The sequence below is a fragment of the Vulpes lagopus genome, chromosome 5 (assembly GCF_018345385.1).
Source record: "Vulpes lagopus strain Blue_001 chromosome 5, ASM1834538v1, whole genome shotgun sequence".
Classification (NCBI taxonomy): domain Eukaryota; kingdom Metazoa; phylum Chordata; class Mammalia; order Carnivora; family Canidae; genus Vulpes; species Vulpes lagopus.
In genome coordinates, this window is record NC_054828.1 from 81,731,566 (window position 1) to 81,755,393 (window position 23,828).

Below are 23,828 nucleotides of genomic sequence, written 5' to 3' on the forward strand. Positions count from 1 at the left end.
CCATATGTGGAATATGTGTCCTTCACAATTCAAATATACCACCAAACGTTGGGCTTTTCTTGTTTAGTTTTAGGGATAGATGGCAAAAACTATTTTTCTTTACTTGTGGAATGTTAAGGGTGGCACCTGCCTAAGAAATTCCTAAGAATTTCACTTGTTTGGGCAGGTCCTTGGACCTGGTGGATTTATCAACATGTTCTTTTGGTCATAGGTGTCATTGTTGCACTTAAGTCAGTTGTACCTTTATCTTTAGTTTGTGATATTGTCATGGTATCATCAAGATCTTGTATCCTTTCTAGTCTCATACCAGTAACCTGGTGAATTTAAGTAATCCTTTGGCAATAGAGTAAATGTAAATTGTTGATCCTTCCATGTGAAGGAAAATTGTTGTTGGCTTTTTTGTGGGGGGAAATCAAGGCAGAAAAAAACATTTGCAGGGTCAGTCACTGAGTACCACTCTTATAGTCTGCTATGTATATTTTTCTACTATTGAAATAAAATAAGGGACTGCTGATATTATGGGGGCACTACTTTATTCAAACTTTATAGTCTACTGTTAGGTTTGATGAGCCTTACACTTTTTCATAGGCTACATATACTTTGTTATTGTTCAGAGAATTCATTGGTACCAGTAGTCTGTCTTACAGCTTGTCATTAAAGTGATAATCTCTTTATCCACCAGGTATCATACACTGTCTCAAATTAATTTTTGTGGGCTCAGACAGTTTCAGTGGTTCCTGTCTTAGCATATCTAATCAATACTGGCCCTTTTTTAGGGGGGTTAATACTGGCCTTAAGGTGAATTTATATGCCTTCTGTTTTACAATAGCAGTTTGACATAATATCCAATAGTTCAGTTAAGGAAAGGGGAAGTAACCACTTCACAGAAAGTTTGTTCAAGCATTCTAACTTTAATCCAAATTAAAAAAAATTTTTTTTCTTTTATTGGAGTTCAAGTTGCCTTTATTTATTAATTTATTATTCATTCATTCATTCATTCATTCATGAGAGACAAAGAGAGAGGCAGAGACACAGGCAGAGGGAGAAGCAGGCTCCATACAGGGAGCCTGATGCGGGACTTGATCCCAGGACTCCAGGATCATGCCCTGGGCCAATGGCAGGCGCTAAACCACTGAGCCACCCAGGGATCCCTATTCTAAATTTTTACCTTAATCCTACAACTATTGTGTCTCTTCCCAATCCAACTGTAGCTCCCCAGTAGGATTTTAACAGATTTTAGAATTATAGTGCATTGGGCTCTCATGTTGAGGAGTTAAAGAAATGTCTTTAATCTACTCCCTGGCTATTTTACACACACAAGCGCATATTACCTTGTTTCTCCAGTTGGGTGTTGAACCAGAATACCCTGGCCTCTCTTTCAGTATTCAGTGTGATTAATTTATTGGACAGTCACCCTTGGCAATTCCAGGTCAGGTTTTTCAGGTCTTCTTTGTCCTCTGGCTTTTAAAATTTCTCTGAACTTGTATAAATACAGCAGAGTTCTTTAGGGCCCTTTAATTTTGCGGAGCAGCAGTGATTCTTATTGGTCCATCCAACTTCTAATCATACTACATTAAGATACTTGTTTCAACCCCATCAATATCTGCTTTATTCATTCTCATTTTTTTACGTAGCCATCTGAAGATTTCCATCCTGCTGTGTTAAATCCCTTGACTCTCCCCTTTGTTTTCCTATTTTCACTCGAATCTCTAATTTTCTCAGCATCTGTAAACCACATATTGGGAATCTGAGAAAATAGATCTGATAAGACTTCTCAGATCATTGCTAAATATTGTAGCAGTAAGGTTGCATGGGGTGCCCATGTAGAAGTGTGCCCCTTAATCACAGTACTTACTATAATCTCAGTAAGAGGATGCTCGGCAGGTGAATATCCTGATCTTCATAATGCAAGTCTAGCATGTCTTGCATAAAGAAGCACATTAGCCACTGCTTCTGGGGAATCTCTACATTTATAGGAGAACAGTTCTCTTCCTCTATTTTAGGGTCAGCAAACTTTATGGGATCATTTATCTGGTCCACTGGGTTAGCTGTCCCCTTGGGAATGACCTCCTGTGTGTCTGAATTATGTATATCCATCTGTGGTTGTTCACTAGTGAGTTGTGGGTCCTGCATCAGCTCAGACATTGCTCTTCTATTTTGCACCATTCAAAACCAGTGATCTGCCTTTAGGTAATCACTCTCACAATATTTTAGTAAAGGTTTTTCTTTTAGAAGCATCGATCTACAAGTGAAATATTCCTTTTTATTAGTTTCTTGGTTTTGTCTTTTCCTAAACCTGGAGTACATTCTGTGACTAGAGTTCATGAGGATTCTTTTTTCCCCACCATACTTTTTCCCTTTGGAATGGCCCTGAGGCTAGCAGTGGCCATAGTTCATAGCTGAAACCTAAGCTTTCCCCAGTGTTAGTATCTGTCCCAACACTGTTCATTTTAGCTACTTGAGAATCAAGAACCAAAAGATTGGAAAAAAAAACAAAACAAAACCAAAACCAAAGGATTGTATAATTGTTTCTTATTGGCTTGCATTTCCTTATTTATCCAGGGAGTCAACTCCTGGGGAGTTGCATCTACCTTTCTAAATTCCATTGATAACTTACCGCTAGTAACTTCAGCTGCAGTTCGTACCATGAGTGATGAGGTAGTTATCCAGGAATCAGAGGTTCATAAACGCTTGTCCTCTCTTCCTTCCTCTTCCCAAACCTCATGTTTCAGTGAGTCAGGATCATTCTAGTGAATCCCATTTCTGATACCAATTATGAATCTAGAGAACAATGTAAGTGCCCTCTCACATTTGACACCAAGTGCAGAATTTGAGGAGCATCCAGATATTCCTTTTTTTGAGAGAGAGAGAGACAGAGGAGGGACAGAGGGAAGGGGAGAGAGAGAGAGAGAGAGAGAGAGAGAGAGAATATCCCAAGAAGTCTCCCAAGAAGTCTCCATGCTCATTGTGGAGCCTAGTGTATGGTTCTGTCTCATGACCCTGAGATCACGACCTGAGCTGAAATCAAGAATCAAATGCTTAGCCGACTGAGCTGCCCAGATGCCCTCCCCCAAACCACCCTTCTGACATTCATTGTAAGTTGAGGATTTCCTGAGGTTACATGAGATTCAATAATTTGCTGGAATTGTTAGATAATTTGCTAGAACTCACTGAAAACTATCATACTGGAAGGATAGTGAGAGGATACAGATTAAAATCATACAAGGGAAAGATGCATGGTGCAGAGTCTAGGAGTGTTCCAAATGTCGAGGTTCCAGTTATCTTCTCTCAGTGGAATCTTGGACATAATTAACTCCTATCAGCAATGATGTATGGCAGTATGCAGAGAATATTGTAAACCAAGGGGGCTCATCTGATGCCCCCCCCGCCAATAGCTATGAAAGTTGTATAGCTGAGTTTATTTTCTTTTTCTTTTTTCTTTTCTCTAGCCTGGCCAGAGATTTGAGTCTTCTATTGGGTGTCTAGAATCTTTATTGGAGCTCTGTCATATAGAATATTGCTCACTGGCGATGTGACTGACCTGTCTCTAGCCCTTCCCTGAGGTTGAGCTGATACCGTGTGACCAAAATCTTCCACTATACACCATGTCATTCTCATGTAGCTCAAGGTGCCAGGTAAACACAGGTACTTTGATCAGGCAGTACATTTCAGTACTCTCAGTAGTTAAGACAAAAGCCAGACTTTCCTATTTGTGAAGGTTATACTTATTACACTGTTTGTCAACTCCTCCTTGTGCTCTTATAGTAGCAAATCCTGTTGTAAACTCTCTGCTTCTATAAATGCAGGCAACATTTTTTGCTTCATCTTCCCCACTCCTTTTCCCTACCTGGATTTTAAGGTCTTTTAGGACTGGTTCTTCAGGGGTCTCAATTTCCTGTATGCTTAGTGATCAAGTCAGCTTTCCCTTCTCTCCTTGAGTCAGTTACCTGATTATGATAATTTACATTTTCTTGGAAAATTATTCATTAGAAATTTTAACATATTTGGTGAGAATTAAATGGCATTAAGATTTTACAAAAATCCGTGGTTATATCTCTTGTTTGTAATGTTGTATATAGCTTAGTTTATTTCTGTTTTCCTTATTAGCCTTGGCCATAGATTGGAGTCTTTTATTGGTTGAGTGATTGAAGTCACTTATTCTGTTCTTTAAAAGTGTTCTAATTCTCATAGTTCTATCTTTATTCTTTCCTTAGTTCAATTTTGTTGTACTTTTCTTAGATTCTTTTTTTTTTTTTTTTTTTTAAAAGAAGTTTTTTAAGATTTTATTTATTTACTCATGATAGAGAGAGAGAGAGAGAGGCAGAGACACAAGCAGAGGGAGAAGCAGGCTCCATGCACCGGGAGCCCGACGTGGGATTCGATCCCGGGTCTCCAGGATCGCGCCCTGGGCCAAAGGCAGGCGCCAAACCGCTGCGCCACCCAGGGATCCCCTTTTCTTAGATTCTTATATTGAATCTTAAGTTATCAAAAAGATTTAGTTTCATTCTGTAATTGTTATCGACTTACACAGTTTAAAATTGTAGTTTTGTTTCCTCCATGCTAAATATTATAGTGATAAAGATGAACTCTAATGTGTGTGTGTCTGTATTTTTTTTTTTTAATATTTCTGTATTTTAGAGCAAGCCTGTGGATGAGTGAGGGAAGGGACAGAGAGAGAATCCCAAGCAGACTCCTCACTAAACATGGAGCCTTATATGGGGCTCAGTCTCATGACCCTGAAATCATCACCTGAGCCCAAAATCACAAGTGAAATGCTTAACCGACTGAGCCACCCAGGCACTATATATATATACATACATATATATATATATACGTATATATATATGTATATGTATTTTTTTAAAAACGATTTTAAGAGAGGGAGAGAGCATGTCCATAAGTAGAGAAAGAGAATCTTTTTTATTTTTATTTTTTATTTATTTATTTTTTTTTTGAGAAAGAGAATCTTAAGCAGGCTTCATGCTAAGCATGGAGTGGGGCTTGATTTCATGACCTGAGCCAAAATCAAGAGTAGAATGCTTAACATACTGAGCCACTCAGGTGCCTCTGTGCATCTTTTAAATGCAGAAAATGAAAAAAAAATGCAGAAAATGTAGTACCAACTTTAGAAGCTGGCTATAGGGATTGAATGAGAATTTCACCTACAAAGTACTTGCACAATAACTACTCAATATCAGTTTAGCAATTAGCTATTACTAACATTGTAACCTTACGTTTTCTTTCTTCTATCTTTTAAAAAACATTTTACTGAAGTCTTTGGTATTTATTCTTTAATGACCTTGGAAGTTGTTCTCAAAAAGGAAAACAGCTATAGGATTTTATGAAATTTTGTGCAGTTTTGAACATTACATGTTTTCTAGCTCTACCATGGAGTTATTCCACCTCCCTCTATAATTCTATTCACAATAAATGAATAAAATAGGTATAGACTTTAAAAAAATCAAAATGATGAGAGGAGAGACATCAATGGATATTGCAGTGAAATTTTTAAAAGCTGGGAAATGGATTGAACATATGGTGGATCTGATAATTGACTTAGTAGAATTGAAAGAACTACAACCCAAGGGCACGCAAAGAACATATATCATGGAAACTACGTGATTTAATTCTCAGAAACCTATTATGAATCAGGATTTGGAGGCCATAAGTATCACAGAAGTTGGGCTTATCCTCTGGGCGATAGCAGGTCTAGATGGAGAGTGGAAATGAGGTACATGGCTGAATATCAGGGTGGTTAAGTGTAAGTCTGCAGTAAACTCTGGGACCTTCACTTTCCCTTACTTGCTTCCAGATTGCAGTAGTGACTTTTTTTTTTTTTTTTTTAAACTATCCCTTGCTGTCCTCCCGCTGTAATTAGAGAAGCCTTTTCACTCTGGAGAAAGTGATCAGAAGAAGCTTCTAAATGACATTGGGGTTCATTTCTAATTAAGAAGATTGCCTTAAGTGAAGCTCACTAGTTCATAAGTTCTGCTCTCACACATGACTCTAAGCAGATTTTAAGTATACTTAAATGTGAATGGATGAATGGATCATCTGGCATTTGAGAAGAGCCACCCTCATGTGCCATGTGGTATACATTGTGGACTATGTTGAGAATTCTTAACTCTTCCCTCTCTTGTCTGGCTTCAAATATAGAGACTGGAAAAGCTAAATATTTCCTGGCATTAAGATAGCTCGGATCCATAGTTTATGCCCATAAAATACAAGTAGAATTCTCCTTAGTTTGTGATTTTTAAAAGGGACAAATGTTGGTGTCAGCTTTTTTCCAGCTTTTTCCTTCCTTGAATTAGGATGTGATACCTGGAGCATATAATGATACCATTATATGCTCTTAGGGTAAAGCCGGGATCCTCTCAGAGATTGTAGTTTTGATGTTGTTCAGCTAACGCCGTCAGCTACATCTGGTCTAATTGTATGAATCTTTTTTTTTTTTTTTAAAGATTTTATTTATTTATTCTTGAGAGACACAGAGGGAGGCAGAGACATAGGCAGAGGGAGAAGCAGGCTTCCTATGGGGAGCCCGATGTGTGGGACTCAATCCTGGGACTCCAGGATCACACCCTGGGCCGAAGGCAGATGCTTAACCACTGAGCCACCCAGGTCTCCCTATATGAATCTTTATTAGTCACAAGTCACTACAGTAGTACATTTTTTTTTTAAGATTTTATTTTTTTATTCATGAGAGACACAGAGAGAAACAGAGAGAGAGAGAGAGGCAGAGACAAGGCAGAGGGAGAAGCCGGCTCCATGCTGGGAGCGTGATGTGGGACTTGATCCCAGGTCTCCAGGATCAGGCCCTGGGCTGAAGGCGGCGCTAAACCGCTGAGCCACCTGGGCTGCTGGGTAGTACAGATTTCTGATTGACATAGCCACCCACATGAAAGAGACCAAGACACTGAATAAAAGGGCTGCAAAGGCATAAGATAGGAACAAAAGGAAATGTAAAGTCAAAATGATGACATCCTGAAAGGTATGGCAAGCTACTGGATTCTATAGGATAGAATCTTTGTAAAAAGAATTCATTTAAATAAAAAAAGAGCTCTTAGTAGCATGATAGCTAAAATAAAAAATTAACAGGTTTGGTAGATAAATTCTAGTTAGTATCCTAGAAAATACAGCAAAAAGAGAAAAGACAGATAAGAAAATTACAAGATATCCAGCAGCCAGCCAATACAAATTACAGAAAAAGAAATGATCAAATAATACAGGAAACACTCCTAAGAACCTAGAGTTGCCAGTCTGAAATGACCTGTTTAGTACCAAATACATTGATTGTTAAAAGGGACCCACAGAAAAAGTGTATGTCACCATAGAATGATAGCATGCAGTGGATTAAAGTGAAGATCAGCAAAGTTTCCAAAGTAGGCAACATGTAATGAAATGGGAATCTAAATAGGATCTTTAAAAGTGTCAATATAAGGAGATAGACGAAAGTGGTGAAACAGTGATTTCAAAAGTTGGGAGCTGAGAGGGAAAGGATTTTCCATAGGTTTCTATAGGTAATTATTTTTTTCAAGATTATTTTTAAGTAATCTACACTCAATATAGGGCTCAAACTCACAACCTCAAGGTCAAGAGTGGCATGCTCTACTAACTGAGCCAGCCAGTTGCCCATTCCACAGCTGAATTATTAATGTGAGAATGAGAGGTAGATATTTTTCAGCATACAAGGATTCAGAAACTGCCTCTCATGCACCTCTTTCTGGAGTGCTATTAGTGTGATCCACAAAAATGTTAGTAAACCAAGAACGTGAATGGTGAATTGTGAATATTGGAATGTCCAGAATGACATCTATATAGTAGTTAAACTGAAGCGTGAAGACTGAGGATACGTCCAGGGAAAAAATGAAAAAGTGGAATTACTTCTAATATATTTGGTATTGTTAGGTCATTTAAAAAATAATATTCACAAATTTTTGACACATCTGGTGAAAAATGAGATTTATTAGGGATTGGTAAATTGAAAGTTAAGCAGAGGGGAACCGAGGGCACTCAATAATTTTAAAAAGTTTAATAAAAAAATTATTCTTAAAAAAAAAAGAAATTATTCTTACTACACTCCTTGGCTTGTCCTTGGGCAGAGTATTTACATGGTCATTTATTCAAAAAATAATTGTATGCCTACTGAGTGCTAGCCGTGGTATATTTCAGTGAAAAAAATTAAACTCATTGCCTGCAAGGACCTAATTTTTCATAAGACTCAGACAAATAAGTAATATATCAAATGTTAATTGTTATATAGAAAAATAAAGCTGAGAAGTCGAGACAGGATATGTGGACATGTGGATGTTTTTATTTTATTTTATTTGTTTAAGTTTTAAAAAGATTTTATTTATTCATGAGGGACACAGTAGGAGGGAGAAGCAGGGAGAAGCAGACCCCATGCAGGAAGCCGGACGTGGGACTCTGTCCCAGGTTTCCAGGATCACGTCCTGGGCTGAAGGCGGCGCTAAACCGCTGAGCCACCCAGGCTGCCCTATGTTTTTATTTTAAGTAGGATGATTTCAAAAGGCTTCCATGATGAAGTTGGCTCTGAGTAGAGACTGAAGGAAGAATGGAAGCAGCTCTACTTGGCCCAGAGGAGCATGTTTTAGATAGAGAAAGCAACTGACAAGGGCCAGAGATAGTAGCATCCTTGATTTCTCTGAGGCTCCATAGTCTGAATGGAATGAACAAGAGGAAGATTGGTATCAGGTGAGGTCAGAGGGGCAGAAATGGCCAACTGTTGAGTGCTTTGTGGGCCATTGTAAGAATGCTTGCTGGCTCTTAGTGGGACACTTAAGCTTTGAGCAGTGGAATGATTTAACTTTATTGTTTTGAAACGGTCTTGCCATCTACAGTGAGGAAAGATTAAAGGGGTGCAAAAATAGAATTAGGAGATAAGGCTGTTTTCAGTAATTTAGACAAGACAGTGATAGCTTAGACTAGAGTGCTAACATTAGAGATAGTAAGATGTGGTCATATTCTACACATATTTTGAAGTTGGATTTGATGCCTGAAACTGTGATGTATGAATTTGCATTTGTATGAGTTATATGAGGGGTATCACCAACACCAAGATTTTTGGCTTGCACGTTACTAAGAGTAAGTGGAAGGATAGGATTGAATTTACTGAAATGGAAAAGACTGTGGGAAGACATGGTTTGTTAGGCATTTTTAGGGAATTGGTATTTAAGTTTTGGCCATACTAAATTTGAAACCTTAAAATAATGTAAACAACTATTTTAATGATAAAATTAGATTAAGCATGATAGAAGTAAGGAAGATGGTAGTATAAATGTTGAATTTTCTTCACTGTCTAAAATTGATAAAACTGGGGTGCCTGGCTGGCTTGGTCAGTAGAGTATGTGATTCTTAATCTCAGGGTTATAAGTTTGAGTCCCACGTTGGGTGTAGCAATTACTTAAAAAATAATTTTTTTTTATTTAATTTTAAATAAGTAAAGTTGATTAAACTATTTAGGCCTCTGATTTTAAAGACATCCCATAGCCCTGCCCCCATCCTTTCAAGAGAGAGGGTCCTCACATTTAGTGAGCCCTCTCAGATTTCTGTTCCATTAATTCTCATCATAGAGCAAGATGGAACATATACATTTGGAGTGAGTTTGCTTCTCCTGAGATGAGGGTCATAAGTAAACCTGCAGATTTTAAGACCACACAGTTCTGACTCTTTTTTCCTTATGTGGGATGAAGATGTGGTTGACTTTATTACAGTTTCTTCTAACAGATTATAAGAGGAAGCCCCAGGCCCCACCCTTCTTTACCACCATTTGCACTTCTCCATCATTACTCGCTTTAAATTTATGAGGGCTAACATTACCATGTTCTTTTTCCCTATTTGTCACCCAAGAAAAGTCCCACATTTCCAGGTTTCCCCTCATCTGCCATAATTTAATTCCCATAGGCTCTGCATGTGATAGTTGTGTCTCCGCCACACTGTTCTCTGGGATTCATGGTTTGTCATCAGCAGGATCTCTTTATCCTCAATCTCTTTTTAAAATCCTTTTCTGTGCTTTCTCTGCTATAGTGGAAACAAAGCGGTAGGACACTGCTTCCCCTGCAGCCCTCTTCACTGGTGGCTATATTTTCTTTGATATTTCATGTATCACCAGACCTGGAGATGTATAGTCAGTCTCTTTGCTGTTTTTATTTTTTTTATTTTTTATTTTTTTTTAAATTTATGATAGTCACACACAGAGAGAGAGAGAGAGAGAGAGAGGCAGAGACATAGGCAGAGGGAGAAGCAGGCTCCATGCAGGGAGCCCGATGTGGGATTCGATCCCGAGTCTCCAGGATCGCGCCCTGGGCCAAAGGCAGGCGCCAAACCGCTGCGCCACCCAGGGATCCCTCTTTGCTGTTTTTAGACCATTCTTTATCCTTCCTCCCTAAAAGTCTCCAAATTTTAATCTTACATCATCATTTCTATTCCTCATTGGTGCTGTCATAGAAAAATCCGTGGGTCATTTGATTTCATCTCTTAAACAGTTCCTAACTCAGAGGCCACCTGTAGATAGTACTGTTGTCTTAATTCCTGGAGTTTTTTAATATACACAGACTTGATCCTCCAGATACTCTAGTCTTTGTGTTTTTGAACTCCTTTCTAAAGTTTATGTCCTTTACATTACCAGTCACATCCATGATTGTACACTAGACATTGGCATTTCCAATAATTATATTTAATTTCAAGTGACCACATCTCTTCTCAGTCTAGCACATTCTACTTAGTATCAGACTTCCACAGTTTTTCACTACTCAGTGACTTTTAATCCATTGATAGTACTATTCTTTCACTTTATATCACTCTTCTGTGTTTTCACTTAACCCTTTTCCAGTTTTATTTCAGGCTAATCATTTTCACTCACTCACATTTAGCTTGACTCCTGTATCCCACTTGGTCAAACTCTTGGTAAAACCGCAATCTTGATTAAACCCACTTGCCTTCTGTCATGCTTTGGTTATGCAGCGGAACATCATGGGAGAAAAAATGCATGACACCAACCAATCTTATGCTCATTTCATGACCACTTACCTTAGGTAGATTCTTAATGTTACCTGTCAGTCATACTGTGCATTAACAGTGTTTCTTGTTAGCATTTCATTGTCCATCCCCACTTCCAGATACTGGGAATGCTTCCTACTTCATTGAGAAAACTGAAGAAATACAGAGAGAACTTCTGCAGACTTCCCCTGCCACATCTACTTGTCTACCAGTTATTCCCAGCAGTATTTTAATATTCTGCTATTTTTTCTTCCATCTTTAAAAATGAGAAGGTAAAACCTTTTCTTTAACCCACTTTCCCTTTGGGCAGTTGTCCCTGTTCCTCTTTGCAGGAAAATATTTTGAAAGGATTGCTTGTAATCTGCAGTCCCCTAATTTCTCCTGTCCCATTCTTTCTGTCAGTGTTTTATCAACATTGTTCTTTTCAAGGTCATCAATAGCCATTTCATTACTAAATCTAGAGGTCATTACTTGGTCATCATCTTAATACTTGACAGTTCAGCAACATACGACATGGTTGATCATTCCCTTAATACATGTTATTTACTTGGCTACCAAGAGACCACATTCTTTTAGTTTTCCTCCTATCACACTAATTACTTCTCAGTTTCATTTGCTCATTTTCCTTCATCTCTTAATGTTGAATGTGCCAGGCATTACTTCATTATCTACAGCTACAGATTTATGGCTTTAAATACCATCCATATGTTGATGATGTCCAAATTTCTATTTCTAGCTCAGTACTCTCTACTGAACTTTCAGATTTGTCTATTCTATAAACTGTAACATCTCTTCTTGAGTGTCTGCTTTTTCAAATATAATATATCCAAAATAGAACTGATCACTTCAAATCTTTTTCACTGGCAGACTTGCCCTATCTCAATTTTTGGCATTTGCATTTTTTCCATTGCATAAGCCGGAAATCTTGGCACTATCCTTGATTCCACAGTTTTCTCGTTCCCAAACTCAAAACTTACCAGAACATCTTTTTGGCTCCCACTTCAAAATATATCCCTGAATCTCACAATTCCTTACTACCTCATTGCTATTAGCTCTATTATTACGAGGCTGATCTCAGACACTATCCTTTCTAGCCTGGATGACTGCAGTCCTCTCCTTAGTTATCCTTATGCTTGTCAGTGCTCTCCTTCAGTTCATTCTTAAGTACTAGAGCTCCCTGCTCAAAACCTTCAGTGGCTCTCCACTTTAGTCAGAGCTAAAAGTCAGATTCCTTACTGTGGCTTGTATGTTCATACATCTCCTACTGCTCTCCTCCCTCACTCTTGTCTTTTGTTGTTTCTAAAACATGGCAAACATGCTGTTGTCTGCCTGTTTTCTGTATGTGGGACTCTTCTTGGTCCACTTATTTGCATAGCTGACTTCCATATATCCATCAAGTCTCTGTCAGTGAGATCTACTCTGATCACTGTGTTTAAGATTGTAATTTATCCCTTTACTCCTAATCCTCCTTATCCTGTTTTGGTTTTCTTTTTTTATATTGCACTTACTACTTTCTAAACATGTTCTGTAATTTGCATCTTATTTTTTGTCTTTTTTCTCATTAGAATATAAGCTTCATGAAGATAGGCATGTGTTTTATTCACAGTGTGCCAGGAGCTGGAACAGTATTTGACACACATTTAGGCATTTCATCTATTCAACAAATACTTATTTAGATATAGGAATAAAAGAGGTGATAGACCTGCCTGAATATAGGAGTTGTCAGTTATATCTGTGTATTTTCACAGAAATCAATTTTTAATTATATAAATTGTTGAGGGCTGTGTCTTAATTGGAGACCCCCCCCCCTTTTTTTTAACATTTAAGTAATTTCTACACCTAGTGTGGGGCTTGAACTCAAGACCCTGAGCTCAAGAATTGTATGCTCTTCCAACTGGATCAGCCAAGTGCCCTGTGGAGGCCCTAGCCTTTTCAGTTTTTTTTTTTTTAAGATTTTAATTATTCATGAGAGACAGAGAGAGGCAGAGACAGTAGCAGGCTCCCTGATGCAGGGAGCCTGATGCGGGATTTGATCCCAGAACTCTGGGATCACTATCTGAGCCAAAGGCAGGTAGACGTTCAACCACTGAGCCACCCAGGCACCCCTCAATTGGAATTTTTAATCCCATTACATTTAATGTAATTATTGATATGGTTAAGTTTATCATTTAGTTTCATTTTTTATTTTCTGTGTTCTTTTTTTCCTGTCATGTTTCAATGTAGTAAAACTTTTTGGTATTTCATTTTACATCCACTTTTAGCATTTTAAGCTCTAATTCTATTATTTTTTTTTAAACATTTTATTTATTCATTTGAGAGAGAGAAAGAGAGCAAGGGAGCATGAACGGTGGGAGGTGGGGCAGAGGGAAAGGGAAAAGCAGACTCCCCACTGAGCAGGGAGACAGACCAGGGACTCAATCATAGGACCCCAGAGATCATGATCCGAGCCAAAGACTGATGATGCCTAACCATCTGAGCCATCCAGTTGCCCCTAGTTCTATTATTTTAATGACTGCTCCAGAGTTCATGATATCCAGCTTTAACTTAAAGCCTCCATAAAGTATTGTACTATTTCCTGCTTTATGAATGCAGTAACCTTACAAACAAAAGGATAATTCAGTTTATCAAACCCTTATCTTTTGTACTAATGCCATATCATTTATACATACCTTATAAATCTTGCCTTACAATGCCTTCTTTAAAAAATTAGTTGTCTTTGGGGTACTTGGGTGGCTCAGCCCAGGTCATGATCTCAGGGTTGTAGGATCAGCCCCACATCAGGCTGTATGCTGAGCATACAACCTGCTTGGTGTACTAGTATCTCTCTCCCTCTCCTTCTTCCCTTCCTCCTTCATATGCATGTTCTCTCTGTGTCTCCTCTACTGCCCCCCAAAAAAGGTATCTTTTAAGAAAATTATGAGAAGGAAAAGTGAAATAATAGGTTTTTATATTTTTCTGTTTATTATCATTGCTGTTTCTCTTTATATCTTCTCATTTATATGAGTTATACTATCTTTTATTATTTTCCCTTGCCCTGAAGAATATCCTTCAGCATTTCTTTTTTCGCAGGTCTGCTGCAGTTAATATTTCTAGTTTACATTCATCAGAAAATCCTGTTTAGAAGGATGTTTATACACTAGTTATAGAATTCTGGATTGATGTTTTTTTCTTTCAGCATTTTATAGCTGTCATTGCTTTGTATTCTGGCCTCCTTTGTTTTTAATGATGTCATCCATTTTATTCTTACATAAATGTTGTGTGTTGCTTCTCTGGCTGTTTTCAAGATCCTCTTTTTCTGTGGTCTTTACCATTTGACCATTATGTTTTAAGGTATATATTTTATTTTGTTCATCCTACGAGTGGTTCACTCACCTTCTTTGCCTGTAAGTTTATCGCTTGCTTGCTCGCTCTCTTTCTCTCTCTCTCTCCCCCTCTTTCTTTCTTAAAGACATTATTTATTCATGAGAGAGAGAGAGAGAGAGAGAGAGAGAGGGCAGAGACATAGGCAGAGAAGCAGGCTCCATGTGAGCCCGATGTGATACTCAGTCCTGGGACTCCAGGATTATGCCCTGAGCCAAAGGCAGACGCTTAACTGCTGAGCCACCCAGGTATCCCACTTTATCATTTTCATCAAATTTGGGAACTTGGCCATTATTTCCTTAAAAAATTCACCCCCCCAACCCCTTGCATTATTTCTGTCTTCTGAAACTTCAAGTATTGTTTTGTACTCTAGGCTTTGATCATTTTCCTTTAATCTTTTCATTTTCAAACTTTATAATTTGACATTTGTGTTTATTTGAATTAATCCTTCAGCCATTTCCCATTTACTACTGCCAGGCTCATCCTGTGAATTATTTCAATTATTGCACTTTGCTGGAATTTCCATTTCTCCTTTTATAGTTTAATTTCTCTGCTCAGATTTTCTCTTAGTTCACTCACTGAAAGATGTTTTCATGTAAATTTTGAATAGACAATAACCCATTTTAAATCCTTGCGTAAATACAACATCTGGACCATCTTGGTGTCAGTTTCTATTGAACTGTTTTTCTTTATTTTAAGTTATATTTTACTGTTGGTTTTTTTCTTTTTACTTTTTAAATTTTTAAAATTAAAAGAATTATTTTTTACTGTTTCTTTGATACCTAGTGATTTTTAAATTGAGGTTTGGGATGTTGTGGATGTTACGTTAGAAACTTTGGATTCTTTCCTGTGTAGACTGTTGGTTGTTATTCTGTCAGGGGGTTAAGTTACTGGCTGATCACCTTGATCTTGTATAAGCTTGGTTTCCTCTTTTTTAAGGGAGGATCTATGGAAAGCCCAATGTATTTCCCAAGCCTCTCTAACTTGGTTGGACTCAATTTCTAAATTCTGTTTCTTGAAAGATCTTGCAAGGGCTTGGTTAGATTTTGTTAGGACAGGGTATACATAGAATTTATTCCAAGTATGTATATATTTTTATTATTATTTATTATGAATAAATAAGCTTTAGAGTAGATGCTTTTCAATCCTAGGTGTAGACCTACCTAGAAAGCTTTAAAAAAATATTAATGTCTTAGTCTTACTCCAGACCAGTTAAATAAGAATTTTAAATTACATTCTGGGTATTAAAATTTTTTACGGTATGTTACAAATACTGGTAAATCACCTCAGTTACTCATTGAAGGTTGATAACCTCTACTTTAGAAGAACCCTTTGCCAAACTCATTTTTTTCTCTCTATATTCTTGCAAAGTTCCAAGAAACTTTCAGATAATATCCAAGTTGCTGGTAAAAATGACATATAAATTAATATGTACCATCATTATTCTCAGGAAGCTAGATCCAGAGCTATGGTGACAAATCAAGATTTCCTGTCCTAAATAATTTTGTTTGCTTGCCTGCCTCCCTCCCTCCCTCGCACCCTCCTTTCTAGTAGGCTCTATGCCCACTGAGGGACTCATGACCCTGATGTCAAGGGCTGAGCTGAGATCCAAGTCGAATGCTTAACCGACCGAGATACCCAGGTGCCCCCAAGTATATTGTTTTCATATGGTACATTTATTGTCAGAGTAAAAGCAGCTTGTTGCAGTATTCAGTATTCATTCAGCTCTTTTGTTCAGTAGATATTTGAGGGCTGACCATTGTACTAGATACCATGCTAGGTGATGACTATATAATAATAATAACTGAGACTGTTTTTGCTATCTTGGAGAGTTTTAGTCTATATGTGTCTTGAGATTGAATATATGGTTCAACTGTAGTTCACTTTAGTGATTAACTCTGAAATAGAGTTAATTCCTTTTGGTTTTGCTGGAAAAAAAAAGTTGTTAACTTTAGTACTATAGTTTGTGTGCCTATCAGATTATCTTAGGAACTCATAGGTATCAGATTCACTTACCCAGCCGAATGATTATTTATGACTAGAAAGAGAAGAATTGGTTATCTCTAAGAGTTAGCTTGATGAGAGGAATATTAGGAGGGAAGATTTGAGAAAGAAACATATTTAGAATAATCAGTTATCCATTTGGCAAAGGGACAGGTCAGTTGAGGTGTGTGTTGGTAAAAATGTTAATTGGTAAATTATTACAAAAGTAAAAACTCGGTTGGTCATTTTGCTTTGCAGGTATGCAAACATGCCTTTGGTCACTTTATGATTCATCTATGATTTCTGCATGGCTGGTTCCTACCTTTGAGATCTCAGGAACCCTTTTCTCGATTTCTAATCTAGAATTTTTTGCCGCTTGTGTCTTCTCTATCACATAACTCTATTTAAAATTTTGTTTTCTCCTTAATTAGAATATAAGGAAAGGAAGAAGAAGACCAAGTTTTGTTTTGTTTACTATGGTATCCTTACCCTTTAAATGCTTCTTGGCAAATAGAATTCATTGCATGTCACTAACGACTGCATTCTTTGAAAAAGTTTTAAAAACACAAGACTATATATATAGATATATATATAGATATACAGAGAATGTATGTATATATATATATATACAGAAAAATATATATATTATATACAGAGAATGTGTATATATATATATAGAGAGAGAGAGAGAGAGAGAAAAGTACCTAAAAGTACAGTGTAAGGAATGACTAAAATATCTTTATAAATCTGAATTTTTGTTGTGTTTATAACCTTACCATTTGATAAATGGAACTGCTGGGTATTGCTTTTAGTTCTCTGCAAAGAATTTCTGAGACACTAAATGGCATCATGATTTAAGAAAGTTTGGGAACCTTTTGGCTATAGTTTATCCATTATCTTATATTTATTTATTTATTTTTAAAAGGTTTTATGTTTAAGTAATCTCTATATCTGCTGCAGGGCTCGAACTCAGAACCCCAAGATCAAGGGTCATACACTCAACCAACTGAGCCATCCAGGCATCCATTGTATATTATATTATATTATATTATATTATATTATATTATATTATATTATATTATTTATTATATATTATCCATTGCCATATGGACAGTAACTTGGGTTGTTTCTACTCTGGGCTACTGTAAAAAATAGGAATATTTCTTCCTATCTCTAGGAATACATATTTTATTCTGTGTTTCTCTAGAATATGTATTTTGGACAGGAATTTTAAAAATTATTGTTGTTGTTTATTTTAAGTAGACTCCACACCCAACATGATGCTTGAACACGTAACTCTGAGATCAAGAGTCATATGCTCTATTGACTGAGCCAGGTAGCCAGGTGTCCCTTTTGGATAGGAATTTTTTGGTTACATTTATTTTTGAGCTATAGACTCAGGTTTTCTGTATCTTCTTGCTTTAGTTTTGTAAAGTTACATTTTTCTGTAAATTAGTCCATTTTACCTAGATTTTCAAATTTCTTGATACAAGTTTTCATTGTTATTTTTTAATGTCTTCAGGTCTGTAATAATGGTGACTTCTTTTTAATCCTTGATATCAGGTATTTGTGCCTTCTGTTTTTCTTGATCAGTCTTTTCTAGATTTATCAGTATTAGTCTTTTCAAAGACCCAACTTGTGGGTTATCTCCACTAAATTGTATTTTTCCCCACATTATTTTATATATTCATCTTAATTCTCCTTTCTTTATGTTATTATTGTTATTATTACTTACTTATTTTCTTGAGAGAGAATGATTGTGCATGAGCAGGGAGGGGGTGGGGAGGAGAGGCAGAGCGAGAGAGAGAGAATCTTAAGCAGACTCCACACCCAGCCCAGTGGAGCCTGACCCAGGGCTCAATCTCATGACCCTGATACCATGATCTGAGTGAAAATCAACAGTCTGACACTTAACCCACTGAACCACCCAGGTGGCCCACCTGTTCTATCTTTATTAGTCTGTATATATCTTTTTTTCCTTCTAGCCATTTTTAAGATTCTTTTTTTTTTCCTATTGGCTTTAAGCAGTTTGGAAACTATACACTTTTGAGTAACTTTCATAATGTTTCTTGTACTTGGAGGATGTTGAGGTTCTTAAATCTGTAGGGTTATATTTTTTTATCAAATTTGGAAAAGCCTACTCCATTATTATATTTCTTCCAGGTTTTTTCCCTTTTTTCCCATTTGGAAATGCTAGTTATACATATTATATATTATTACATATTACAGTTGTCCCCAAACTCAATATTATTCTATCTCTCCACTGCTGTTCCCCCCAACCCCCATGTTTTATTTTTTTCCAAAATCCCATTGATTTTGGATGGGATTAACAGTAGATTGGACATTATAGAAGAAAAGATAGGTAAATTTGAAGACAATATTAGAAAGTAATAGCCTGTTGTACTACTGAAGTCATACACAATTGACCTATCAACTGATGTCACTGTGTGCCCTTTGAGATTTAAAGTTGGTTTTTAGGGATTCCTGGGTGGCGCAGCGGTTTGGCGCCTGCCTTTGGCCCAGGGCGCGATCCTGGAGACCCGGGATCGAATCCCACATCAGGCTCCCGGTGCATGGAGCCTGCTTCTCCCTCCGCCTGTGTCTCTGCCTCTCTCTCTCTCTCTCTGTGACTATCATAAATAAAAAAAAATAAATAAATAAAAAAAATAAAGTTGGTTTTTATTCCCTGTTCTGTTTTTTTTAAAGATTTAGTTTAGTTTAGTTGTGTTTTATTCTATCTTATATCTATCTATCTATCTATCTATCTATCTATCTATCTATCTATCTATCTATCTATCTATCTATCTAATCTGTCTATCTATCTATCTATGTATCTATCTATCTATCTATGAATGAGGGACATAAAGAGAGAGGCAGAGGCATAGGCAGAAGGAGAAGCAGGCTCTCTGCAGGGAGCCTGATGCGAGGCTCAGTCCTCATTCTGGATCCTTGGGATCGTGACCTGAGCCGAAGGCAGAAGCTCACCCACTGAGGCACCCAGGTGCCCCTCCCTGTTCTGGTGATGTGAGAATCCTAATGTCTTCCCCAGGCTTTCTTGAAATTTCCACCCTTTTTAGGTTCTCATAGTTGCTCAGAGTCCTACTCTGTGCAACTCTTGTGAACTCTGAATGGCTTATTATCATTTCATATGGAGCTTTAAATAAGGAACATAACCTCATTTTAAATTTTTCTTAAAAACATGAGGTCTTCGTGCACAGTAGGCCCTTTGTTATTGAAGTTTTGAAGTTTAACATTGTCATAATGCAAATCATGTAAAATTACTGCAAAAAATAGCAATGACAGCTAATTTTAAGCCATTACTATGTTCCAGTAAGCAAAGTACTATGCTCAATAAGTGCTTTGTGTGTTTTGACCAATTTAACTCTTGGACTAGTCCTATAAAATAAGTATTATATATTTGTCTGATTAACACACAGAGGGTTATCAAAATTATCCATCTGTTATTAGTGTGAAGCTAGTAATGGTATGTACATCATTAAATTTTTCTAAAGATTAAATAAGAGAATCCATGTAAGATACTTATCACAGCATCTGAAAACATAGTTCTCAAAAGATCTGTTGCTATCTGTAGGTTAATAAATACTTAGATATAGTATGTTTGGGATTTTTTTCAAAGTAATCTTGAGGATAGAGCAGGAGAGGATATCCACAAACTTGGGTATAATAAATGCATACCTTTGAAAATGGATTATAGGTTCAGTAGAACTGAACCTTAAATATATAAAGTTTTATGTCATTTTTAAAATGGAGTACTGAATTAAAAAAGAAACTGTGAGGTGCCTGGGTGGCTCAGTCAGTTGAGTGTCTGACTATTGGTTTCGGCTTAGGCCATTATCTTGGGTTTGTGAGATTGAGCCCTGCATTGGCTCTGCACTCAATGAGGAATCTGCTTGAGATTATCTCCGTGTCTCCCTCTGCCTGTTGCCTCACACCTGCATGCACATATGCTTTCTCTCTCTCTCAAAATAACCAAAAAAAAAAAAAAGAGAAAAAAAAAGATACTGAGTCAGAATTATTACATACTAGTTTTAAAAAATGTTTCCCTAGATACTCAGTTTGCTTATAAACTAAGATGATATATTTTCCTAGAAGTGCCAGAGTAAAATCTTACCAATTGTTAAATGCTGACAATTACTAAATAATACTGTGATTACTTGGCAAGTGAAGTAGCACCCCTGTATAGCTCAGGATCTAGTAAGACTAAATGTGCATTTAAAAGTTACAGTTTCAAGTTACTAGATAATTCTTTCTCAGTCTTTTTTAAAAAATGGTCCTTATCTCTCAGTCTTTACTTAGAAGAACTGTGTTTTCAAAAATTTCTTAGCAAACTGCATTATTTTTCATTAATAAAAAAATATATGATTATGATGTTGATATCTGTTCCAAACTACATAACCAGTGGTATATATATTATACTGAGTTTACAATTCTAATCAAAAGCACAGAAAGTCTTACCTAGCCTGCCTGTACTAATAAATCATGGACCTCTGTAATTTTTACCTACATGTTTTGAAATACTGAATATAGCTCATTGTGACTAGAAACCCTAGGTTAAGAATCACTTCTACTTCATATACAAGATTAACACCTAAGAAATGGCTCTTGTGTATTTACATAGTGATCAAAATTATAGTTAAAAGATTGATTTATTTATTTTGGAGAGAGAGAGAGAGAGAGAGAGAGAGCATGCATGCAGGGGGGAGGTGCTGAAGGAGGAGAGATTCTCAAGCAGATACCCCACTGAGTGCAGAGCCTGACTCAAGGCTCAATCGTAGGACCCTGAGATCATGACCTGAGCCAAAATCAAGTTGGGACACTTAACCAACTGAGCCACCCAGTACCCCTAATCAAAATTATACTTAATCCGTTTATTAATTATCCTTTTTCCTCCCCATTTCTGAAGTATGTCAACTATAATTTTGATTTGAAGAAAAATGCAGTGTTAGTTTATTCTGTTAGCTAGGAGAATCTGAAGTAGCTTGTAGCCAGAACTACTTCCATATTGCTTTTTTGTTGTTCAAAATCCAGGTAGTATTTTTCTTCTAATAATATAATTGTAATTAATCAAGTGAACAGAGACAAATCTGATTATCGCTTTTCATTCAATTCCTTAATGGTTCATTGTTCATTATTATCTGAATGCCCTTAAGAAAATGTGCAAGTCTTGTTAGCATCTGGTAATTCTCTACTTTTCTAGTTTTACTTTCTTTTCCTTAGCCTTGAAAATGACAGATAGTTTCAGAACTATTACTTCTATACGTTCAGATTTTTTCCCCCCCGGTGGGAAAACTTCCTCTCAAATTTATCTTGAGCACTAACTTACTCATACTTAAACATTCAGCTCAGATGTCAACTCCTGTATAAGGGGAGGAAAGAACACATACTTAAATGTAGGTATATCATAATGTGTTTGCTTAATACTTGTTCACGTGATGAATCAACAAAATATTTCTAGAAATAGGATTCTGAAACATTTATTTTGAGGTGAGGAGATAAATTTGTAAGGGTTAGATTTTCTGAATTACAGTTTTCTGAATTATGAGACTAGTTGAGCTTTCTACCAGGTGCCTTTCTATTACTGACATTACTGACATAACCAAACTGCATCAAAAGATCTTTCTCCCTCTCGGTCTCAAAGGTTAGGATGGTAATCTCATATTTCTTCTTCATTTGTACAGATTTTACAAAGTAAAGTTTTATTTTGGACATAGAGAAATTGTGGTGTAGGGAATAAATCAAATGTTCTTCAATGAAAGAATGAAATGAAACAAAAACAACAATCTTTGGGTTACCAATCTAACAATAGATAGTTTTTGTTTTGTTTTGTTTTAAGGTTTTATTTATTTATTCATGAGAGACAGAGAGAGAGAGAGAGGCAGAGACACAGGCAGAGGGAGAAGCAGGCTCCATGCAGGGGAGCCCGATGTGGGACTCAATCCCGGGACTCCAGGATCACGCCCTGGGCTGAAGGCAGGCGCTAAACCACTGAGCCACCCAAGGATCCCCACAATAGATAGTTTTAATTAATTAATTTTGATAGTTTTAATTTAAAATTAAAATACCCACATCCGTTTTTGCTGTTTAATATCTTACACAAATTATAAAGTGCTAGACTTTACAGACAAGATTTTGGGTGTTTTGGTTTTTGCTTTAAAAATGAATTCTTAAAATCGTTGAGTGATCAGTTTCATTATGTGTATTTTACTACAATAAAAAAAAAAAACTTAAAGCAGCCCACAAAATAAAAACCTCACTTGCTGAATGTTCTCTATTACACCAGGCCTCATATTGCTGTACACTTTGCCTCCTACACTGCCTTTTTTTCCTTTACGTCTTGAACCTGAGCACAAAGCAAACTTTTCCTTCCTCGTACCGAACTTTCCTCAGTGTTCACAACTTTCATAGCCTTTTCTCCTCTGTTTACCATAAGTGAGACCTTCACTGAAGACACAGACATCTAGGTGCTCATAGTCTTCCTCTGAACGTCAATTTCTGCCTTTACTTTAATAATTTTAGTATCCCCATAGACAATTGTAATTTTTGTCAATATCTTGAACTCATTTCCAGTGTTCTCTTGATTGTGCCGTAGCTAGGCATCTAATTTTTAGGTCATACCATGGACCTTAATTTAACTGGAGCCATGTAAACTCCCAAATAACCAAAGGAGCTGATCTGACAGAGTCCATTGTTCTTTTTTTTTTTTTTTAATTTTTTTATTTATTTATGATAGTCACAGAGAGATAGAGAGAGAGGCAGAGGCACAGGCAGAGGGAGAAGCAGGCTCCATGCACCGGGAGCCCGACGTGGGATTCGATCCCGCGTCTCCAGGATCGCGCCCTCGGCCAAAGGCAGGCGCCAAACCGCTGCACCACCCAGGGATCCCAGAGTCCATTGTTCAAACTTATTTGTGCAGCTGTGCCAGCTAGTGTTATTTTCTGATTTCTTATCTGGGCTACTGTCATTGAGTTCTAGCTAGTTATCCTATTCTCTCTTCTTCAGATTTATTTTTTATATTTCTGTCTGACAATTTTCTTTGAACATAAATCAGATTATAACATCTTGGTTAGAACTTTTCAAGGGTTTCCCATTACTGAGAAGATAAAATCATTATACATTAGCATGGTATACCCAGCTCTTCACAGTCTGATTTGGGTTTTATTAATTATTATCTTATATTCTGACCTTTGCATGGCTTTCTTTCGGCAAAATTGAAGTGTTTGTAGTTCCCGAAATATGCCTCTGTGTTTAGCATAAGAAAATACCATTCTGACTTCTCTGTGAAGCTTTCCTTGGTATTAAGGCTGGCTGGCTTATGCACTAGGTTCTTGTTGTGGATTATATATATATATATATATACCTGGATTATATATATATATATACCTCCACTATACCTGTTACCTCACAGTATGGTATCATTTTGTATGTGTGCCTATTTATTACAAGAA

The 23,828-nt window shown here is 36.8% G+C and overlaps 1 protein-coding gene across 2 annotated transcripts in view; it reads left to right on the forward strand.

The window, feature by feature from the left end:
- Positions 1-23,828, forward strand: part of TRIM33 (tripartite motif containing 33) — a 121,087-nt gene that overhangs the window by 58,824 nt on the left and 38,435 nt on the right. The gene's annotated exons all lie outside the window — the stretch shown is intronic.